This window comes from Caretta caretta, chromosome 1 (assembly GCF_965140235.1).
Source record: "Caretta caretta isolate rCarCar2 chromosome 1, rCarCar1.hap1, whole genome shotgun sequence".
Taxonomy (NCBI): domain Eukaryota; kingdom Metazoa; phylum Chordata; order Testudines; family Cheloniidae; genus Caretta; species Caretta caretta.
The window spans coordinates 298,731,580-298,740,743 of record NC_134206.1 but is presented as its reverse complement, the minus strand read 5'-3'; the positions used below and the strand labels follow the sequence as shown (position 1 = coordinate 298,740,743).

Below are 9,164 nucleotides of genomic sequence, written 5' to 3'. Positions count from 1 at the left end.
GTATGGGGACAGGTGACTGGGGGATCCACCTGCTCAGCAAGCCAAGACATGTTTTTGACTCCACCACAGTCCAGCCAGTCCTGAGAGTTGACCACGGATGAGCCTGATGTAGGGGAAGGACCCTCTGGTAAGTATGCAGTTTGCTTTGAAATTACCAGGATGGAACCCCCAAAGTAGCAAGGCACATCTGTTGATTTACTCTTTTTTTACTTGTGGTAGTAGTGAAGCAACCGAGAGAGAGAGAGAGAGAGAGAGTCGCTATCTGCTTCTCATTCCCCTCTAGAGTTTTGCAGAGGTGGGCCACACGGAGCAGTTTGTTTATGTGCACTGAGATGTCCCAGGAATCCTCTGTAGAGATCTTGATGAAACTGTCATGGTGGTTCTCTGCAACTCTCTGCCAAAGATTTCTTGGGAGGGCTGCCTTATTTCTTCCACTGCGGTAGGACACTTTCCCACATCATTCAGTGATTATTTCAGTAGGCACCATGGAAGTACCCAGGCTAGTAGCATACAGACCCGCGAGGCATTAGTCACCAGCAGCAGCTGTGCTTTCTCTGCCTCTGTTGTCATCAGGAGTGAGATATGAGCTCAAATCACCACTGCCTGTGGAAAACAGTGCCAGTATTCAGTTCCATTGTCCTATACAAATATACTCATACCTGTGAGCTATCCCCCACTCATTTCCCCAACCCCTTATGCCCCCAAGGGCCATACTCACCATGGCTGGTGCCATAACTGGTGCCATGCTGTATCAATTGGAAAGAGAAGTGAGAATGTAGGGCTTACAACTTTGGGGGATCAAAGGGAGTGAGTTCAGTATCCTACGTTTCGATTTCTGTCGTGAGTACACTGACAATGGTACTTCTGTGTGTTGTATCTGCAGCTTCTGCAATTGTGGCCTTCAGGGTCTCCCCCTCCACACCCACAGAATGCCTGAGCCAGATAATGAGGATAAAGAAAAGGACTCAGGATGACATGTTCCAGGAGATCTTGGAAGCCGGTCCTGCATCAGAGAACAAGCACAGGGCCTGGAGGATGGTGCCCGGGCCCTGGGGGTACTCAAAGCCCTGCTCAGCCCTCGGCCCCGCCCCCACCTGACCCCTTCCCTCAAGTCTCCACCCCTGCCCAGCCTCTTCCTGCTCTCGCTCTGCCCCATGCCCCATCTCCACCACTTCCCCAAGTTCAGTATTCAGTTAGGCCTAGCGCCTTGGCATGACCTGGCACCTGGACTGCCAGAGTCACATCCACCATCAACAAAAACCAGAATTTTCTCCATATGAAAGCCAAAGGTATTTTACGATGACATTATGATGTTTTTTTCTGAAGACTTTTTCAGCTTCTTAAAGTGTTAATTATTAATTACATAGTATTGAATGTGTTTTTTTAAACAACACACAAGCAGTATTCTGAAACATATTTTCAGGCAGTATTCTGAAACATGTTTCACTGAAAATAACTGAATATAATGAAATCAGAAGTGTCTCAATTAATGGGCAGTACGCTGCATATATTAGTTAGTAAAAGTGAATAATAGTGTGGCAACTTTTCCAAAGACTGTCTGCTCATGGGATTAAGTATTATGAGTTAATGAGTCTTCTATCGTTAGGTGCCCAGTTCAAATCCAGCTCACATTGGTGGCAACCAAAAATTGTCTCAGTCTGACAGCTGTTTGGTGGTTTCCTTCATGTGAAATTAGTTGGAGGCCCCAGTTTCTTGTTAGAGATCCTCATCATCCCAAAGCACAGTTAGCACTAATTGGTATCCTTGCTGGCAGTCTAGGGAGAAAGACCATGTGTTGTAGCTGAATGGAGATGGAAATGCTCTTTCCCTCCAAGAGGGTGGTCCCTCCCAATACAGAGTAAGACAGGTTGGAGGGGCAGTGTGTGGAAACTTGCACTGCTGCTGTACTTGTTTTTGTGGATAAATAGGATATTCCAGACTTCCAAAGCTGTGAGTCCAGACCTTTTCACAAGCACAGAATTCACGTTTTAAAGAAGAAAACAGGTCACTTTTTTTGAAAGGAACACCTATAAAAACAAACAAACCAACAACAACACCCCAAAGCAACCTTGCACTGCTGCTTTTTTGTCAGCTAGAATTAAAAAAAAAAGTTTGCTTAGACTAAAATAAGGTCAATTAGAATCTTTTCCTTCTTCCACTGTCAGACTATAAAAGACATTAACAAAGTTTTACTTTTCATGAGTATGATTCTTCCCATTTGTAGTGCTGTGAAGGCTCTTCTTGATTAAGAGCTAGACAGAGTTTACTTGCAGACCACTGAGAGGGGCAGTGCTCAGTTATGTCCCCCCTCATCCTTTGTGCAGGCAGGTAGGTGTGCCACAATCTTGCATTAAATGCAGGGCCTATTAAGAGAAACATAGAATAAATGGAGTACTTGTGGCACCTTAGAGACTAACCAATTTATTTGAGCATGAGCTTTCGTGAGCCACAGCTCACTTGAGCTCACGAAAGCTCATGCTCAAATAAATTGGTTAGTCTCTAAGGTGCCACAAGTACTCCTTTTCTTTTTGCGAATACAGACTAACACAGCTGTTCCTCTGAAACCTGACATAGAATAAATGGTACTTTTCAAAAAATGTATCCAAAAATGAGTTAAAAGTAAAATATGATGATACATTATGATGTGCAAATGTTATAGCTTGCTGCTTATTATGCTATGGGAGGATCATAATCCCCAAAGAAACCATTATCATCTAAACAAACAATCATCTAAAGAAAAGGCAGTTCCATGCTTATATGCACAGATAGTAAGAACTCTGGACAAAAAAAAAAATCAGTCTACAAGTGAGACCTGCCATAAACTGGATTGTTATATTAAATGGAAATGTACGTTATTCACTCTGAGTGCAGCTAAAATGGCAGGATCTCATGTGAAAGTTCATTAATGTTGCAATTTCTTAACTGGATTTATTCATTAATGTATTTGATGAGGGGGAGACTCAAAAATGCATGAGGGATTTAGGAACACAAATCCCATTGCTTTTCTATAAGGTGCTTTTGGAATCACCCCCTGAATGTGTTGAGTCAATTTGAGATTTACAAAAATGAATAGAAAGTCATCCATTAGAAAAGCACAAATGTGTTTTCATTGGTTCTGTAAAATGCATTGAAACAGAGCATGAGATATCATCACTCAACTTTTTTTTGCTCACTGGGCTGGTGGATGTGAGCCTAATCCTGAGAGTTGCTGAGTCCATGCAATAATGATGGACTCAGCACCTCTCAAGATTAGGTCCCTAGCATGTTACAAAGTAGAACTAGTCGCAAAATGAAAACAAATTGAATGTTTTCAAAATTTTCAGGGTTTGAAACTTTGATTGTTCTTAAATTTGTTGTGCTTTTTAAAAATCCATTTTTAATCAGACATGAGTTTAAAAAACACATTCATAAACAAAAAATGAGATGTTAGTGAAAAAAATTAATGTTTTGGATAAAATGTAGAGAAAAATTTGTGACAAATTTTGAAAAGTGAATAGGCTTTTTGCAATTTTTGTTTGTTTTCAGCAAGGCCATTTTTCATTGAAAAATCTTGTTGTTTAACAATTTTTTATCAGCTCTACCACCGAGGACTTTGGAATAAAAACCTTGCTCCTCTTTGGACATCAGTGGCAAAATTAAAATAATCCTGTCCCCACAATTAATTTATATCAGCTCCACTCTCTCCTATGCTTGAGTTTCCTACAGATAGGATAGGTGCTTCCATGAGTTTCAAATCCATTTCCTATGAATTCTTTTGTAAGGAAGCAGGTTCCCCTTTCAAAAGAAGTTATGGATTCCCCACTACTATTTGGCCCTACCACCTCATATTGAACCCCAAAATGTCATGCTTAGAGGCAGTGCGTAATTTGTGCTAGGGTTTGCCAAGGCTGAGCCCCAACACCTCTAGGCTTGGCAATTCATAGCCCTGGCACCTCTAGGCTTGTCATGTCAGTTATGAAAGGAAAATAATTGCTTGATCCCTGGTACTCCTTTCATTACAAATTAAGCACTGCTCGGAAGGGATTCCCCAACTGTGACTGCCCCCTGGGCAACCGCCATATTGGAATTCTGCAGCACAGAGGGGGAAGTAGCACCAGTTAATACAGCTTTATGCTTTCAGGGCACAGGGGAGAACCCAGAGGAAACCAGCCCATTCCTCTGCCCTGCCCCTTCCTGCTCCCTCTAGATTTGTGGACCACACTGAGCCCTCAAAATGCAATTTCCACACTCAGCAGACTTCCCTTCACATACAAACACAGAGGGGAGCCTGGGGCCATTTCCCCTCTATTTTTAAACAAAGCTAGCAATGATTGAATTTCTAGCTGTATCTATCTGTAGGATCACATTTGGAGGGGTTTACAAGAAGTATTGTTTATCAATGAGAAGTAGGGCAAAGTCTCTGTAAGGCAGTTTTTGTAAATGTTGGGCTTAAAGAAAAAAAAATGTAAAAATTCTTTTTGCGAAAACTCTGGTTTCCTCTTGTCAGGGTTGCTAGTTTGGTTATGGGAGTTGAATTCAAATAAACTACCTTTTTGCCAAGTTTTACAGGCCCAAACAGACTAATGGAACATTTTTGACTTACTCACAATGAAAATCTGGTTTACATAATTCACATGATTTGTCTTTTCTGTTTTTGCTATCTCCCTTTCTATTGCCTTCGCCTTCTGATTCATGGGCACACTAGCCCCTGGAGACCAGGTTTTTGCTCTCTGTGCTCTGACTGCAGTAGCAAACTGTTCTCTCATTCTTCCAGGATCTTCCTGTATATAGGGTCGCAAGGGAGGAATCAGCAAGGTCAGCTGCAGCATATTTAGCTTTACTCTTAAACAGTCCATAGGAAAAATATCTGGGAACCATTATATTGTGTTCAGACAATTACCTGTAGATCATTTGCAGTCTTCTAGCTGATGGGCCATGAATATCACATTCTGTTGTTTCAAATAATTACATCATGTTATTTGATACATACATAACCTGATGTAATATAATTCATACAGGCACCCATTGCATATCACACATGCTTCTACATTTATTGAACATCAAAAAACCAAGACTTGTCTGTAGAACCTTTAGGATGTTGGTCTGCATAACGCTTAAAAATCCTTATAAATGGAGTGCAATGTTCAAGATAAATAAAACACTTAAATGTAAGTAATCATAAGGCATAAAAAAAATCCACAGTAAAATCTCTGATTCTGAGAAAATAAATTACAAGAAAAGCAAAAGAAGTTTCTTCCCATGACTAAAAACTTTGAATTAATGATGTTTACGTATTTTGTATGAATGAATAAAACTGAAAGCCAGCTAGAATTTTCATTAGATTTTTTTCTTTTGGGTCCCTTGAAAATATTTCTTATTGTTGAATATCATATGTCTTGCAGTGTTCCTGATTCATGCACATTTCCTTCTAGGAACATATGGGAAAGGGTAGATGGTCCAGAGTAAAATCTGAATGACGACATAAACTGTGAGAGAGAAATTTGAAGGATTAATATAGATCCAAAGACTGAAACTATGTCTACTGTTAAGTACATGCCACCAGTTTTTTCTTTATAGTGCAGACTTTTATGGGGCAGAAAAAGGAAAATATAAAAACCAGACTGCTACAGAATGTTAAGGTTTTATGTGTTTATATTCTGAGCTTTGTGGCAATTATAAAAAAGAAATTTAGGCAATTTTTGTAGTGGCCAGAACCTGTGCAAATTTCCATATGTAGCCTCAGTCCTGACTTTCAAAATCCTTTGTTGTTTCAGTACTTGGTCTCTCCTGGACAGCCTGCCAATCATCAGTGCCCCCATCATAAAAATTCTAATGCAGATGCTTAACTTAATCTTCATGAGTAGTCCCACTGACATCAACATTGTGAGGTAGAATAGAGAGCATTGTAGTGGTAAACATGGGCTCTAGTAGTTGCTATATGTATAGTGGATTGATTAGACCAGTGGTTCTTAATATTTTCAGAGTATTGTACCCCTTTCAAGAGTCTGATTTGTCTTGCGTACCCAAAGTTTCATCTCACTTAAAAACTACTTTAAAAAAATCAGACAAAAATACAAAAGTGTCACAGAACACTATTACTGAAATTGCGTACTACCTTATTTTTAACATATAATTATAAAATAAAATTGATTGGAATAGAAATGTTCTACTTACATTTCAGTGTATAGTATATAGAGCACTATGAACAAGTCATTGTCTGTATGAAATTTTAGTTTGTACTGACTTCACTAGTGCTTTTTATGTAGCCTGTTGTAAAACTAGGCAAATATCTAGATGAGTTGATATGCTGCCCTGGAAGACCTCTGTATACCCCCAGGGGTACAAGCACCCCTGTTGAGAACCACTGGATTAGACTATAAGAGACATGAGTTTGATGATCTCATCCTGTTCCTTACTAGACACATGTCCTTGTACATATGTCCAGACCGTAAGGTAGTGTAAATCAGTGTAAATTGACTTGAATGGAACCATTCAGATTAAAACCAGTTGAGGCATTTATGATTTTTGCCATTTAGGCCCTGACCCATAGGCGCCGACTTCCCTTCTGCCCCCTGGGTGCTCAACCCCCCCACCCCTGCATCACCCTCTCCCCACCCTAATTCCACCCCCTTTCCCGCCTCTTTACTGCCTCCTCCCCCAAGCATGCCGTGTCCCCACTCCTCCCCATCCTTCCCGGAAAGTCCTAAACGCCGCCAAACAGCTGTTAGGCGGCAGGCGAAAAGCACTGGGAGGGGGAGGAGAGGGATGCAGCACTCTCGGGAGAGGAGGCGGCAAGGAGGGGGCTTGGCTGCCGGTGGGTGCAGAGCACCTGCTAATTTTTCCCTGAGGGTGCTGCAGCCTGTCATAAATATAAAGGGAAGGGTAAACCCCTTTGAAATCCCTCCTGGCCAGGGGAAAGCTCCTCTCACCTGTAAAGGGTTAAGAAGCTAAAGGTAACCTCGCTGCCCCACTGACAGACCTAACCAAAAAGAAACAGCCAAATGCTGTTCAGTGGACTGGAAAGTGTCAGAAGGCCTTTAACAAGCTTAAAGCGACACTCATGTCTGACCCTGTACTAAGGGCCCCAGACTTTGACAAACCGTTCCTAGTAACCACAGATGCATCCGAGCATGGTGTGGGAGCAGTTTTAATGCAGAAAGGACCTGATCAAGAATTCCACCCTGTAGTGTTTCTCAGCAAAAAACTGTCTGAGAGGGAAAGCAACTGGTCAGTCACTGAAAAAGAATGTTATGCCATTGTCTACGCTCTGGAAAAGCTACGCCCATATGTTTGGGGACGGCGTTTCCACCTGCAAACCAACCATGCTGCACTAAAGTGGCTTCACACCGTCAAAGAAACTAACAAAAAACTTCTTCGGTGGAGTTTAGCTCTCCAAGATTTTGATTTCGACATCCAACACATCTCAGGAGCTTCTAACAAAGTGGCTGATGCACTCTCCCGTGAAAGTTTCCCAGAATCAACTGGTTAAAATCGTCCTTGAGATGTGGAAAATATTGTTAGTCTTTATGTACTTGGTAGTATATTTAGAGATGCATGTGTCTTATTAACTCTGTTTTTCCTAGAGCTCCAGGAAGAAATCCCAGCCAGTGTTTCACCCTAGCTGAGATTTGGGGGGCGTGTCATAAATATAAAGGGAAGGGTAAACCCCTTTGAAATCCCTCCTGGCCAGGGGAAAGCTCCTCTCACCTGTAAAGGGTTAAGAAGCTAAAGGTAACCTCGCTGGCACCTGACCAAAATGACCAATGAGGAGACAAGATACTTTCAAAAGCTGGGAGGAGGGAGAAAAACAAAGAGGGTCTGTGTCTGTCTGTATGCTGCTCTTGCCAGAGACAGAACAGGAATGGAGTCTTAGAACTTTTAGTAAGTAATCTAGCTAGGTATGTGTTAGATTATGATTCCTTTAAATGGCTGAGAAAAGCATTGTGCTGAATAGAATAACTATTTCTGTCTGTGCATCTTTTTTGTAACTTAAGGTTTTGCCTAGAGGGGTTCTCTATGTTTTTGAATCTAATTACCCTGTAAGATATCTACCATCCTGATTTTACAGGGGGGATTTCTTTATTTCTATTTACTTCTAATTTTTATTAAAAGTCTTCTTGTAAAAACTGAATGCTTTTTCATTGTTCTCAGATCCAAGGGTTTGGGTCTGTGGTCACCTATGCAAATTGGTGAGGCTTTTTATCCAACATTTCCCAGGAAAGGGGGGGTGCAAGTGTTGGGAGGATTGTTCATTGTTCTTAAGATCCAAGGGTCTGGGTCTGTAGTCACCTAGGCAAATTGGTGAGGCTTTTTACCAAACCTTGTCCAGGAAGTGGGGTGCAAGGTTTTGGGAAGTATTTTGGGGGGAAAGACGCGTCCAAACAGCTCTTCCCCAGTAACCAGTATTAGTTTGGTGGTGGTAGCGGCCATTCCAAGGATAACGGGTGTAATATTTTGTACCTTGGGGAAGTTTTGACCTAAGCTGGTAAAGATAAGCTTAGGGGTTTTTTTCATGCAGGTCCCCACATCTGTACCCTAGAGTTCAGAGTGGGGGAGGAACCTTGACACTCGGGAGAGGAGGCGGCAAGGAGGGGGCTTGGCTGCCGGTGGGTGCAGAGCACCTGCTAATTTTTCCCTGAGGGTGCTGCAGCCCCACAGCCCCCACGGAGTTGGTACCTATGCCCTGACCCATCAAACACACACTTTACATGAGTTGTCCTATAGATGTCAATAGGACTCCCCATGAGAGTAAAGTTAAGCATGTGCATAGTTGTTTTCAGGTCACAGCCTATATGACAACAATAATGTTTTTAATGTTTGGACAAATGTCCAGGAAGGAATTGGCTGAGATTAACAACTCATTCCCCTTGTATTCTAATCAATTAAATGTACACATATAGCAGTCACACTTACTATATTCTTGATTGTGGGTGCCCTTGTCAGCCACTAATACTGTGTCTCCTATTCCATGGTGCATCAACTGTTGCATGACAGCTCATCTCTGCAGTCAAGGATGCTAGTAGGGTCTTCATTGTTGTGACTGTTGTGGAAAGTGCTTCACCTACCTTCTGAATGAAGACTGAGAGCATTACACATCCACAGGACATTTTAGTGCACTATTAGCAGACATATCCAGCTAGCCAGCCCTCTTCTAAACTAAAAATTAGAGAAATTATTTTAATCAG

At 41.7% G+C, this 9,164-nt stretch overlaps 1 long non-coding RNA gene across 1 annotated transcript; it reads right to left on the bottom strand.

The window, feature by feature from the left end:
• Positions 1–275: 275 nt before the first annotated feature.
• LOC125630295 (uncharacterized) lies at positions 276–8,949 on the bottom strand. The gene is made up of 4 exons (XR_007354615.2): positions 8,893–8,949; positions 4,880–4,928; positions 719–1,003; positions 276–603 (listed from the first exon to the last, which is right to left on the bottom strand). It is a non-coding gene; the product is annotated as an uncharacterized LOC125630295 (long non-coding RNA).
• Between the last annotated feature and the right edge of the window lie 215 nt (positions 8,950–9,164).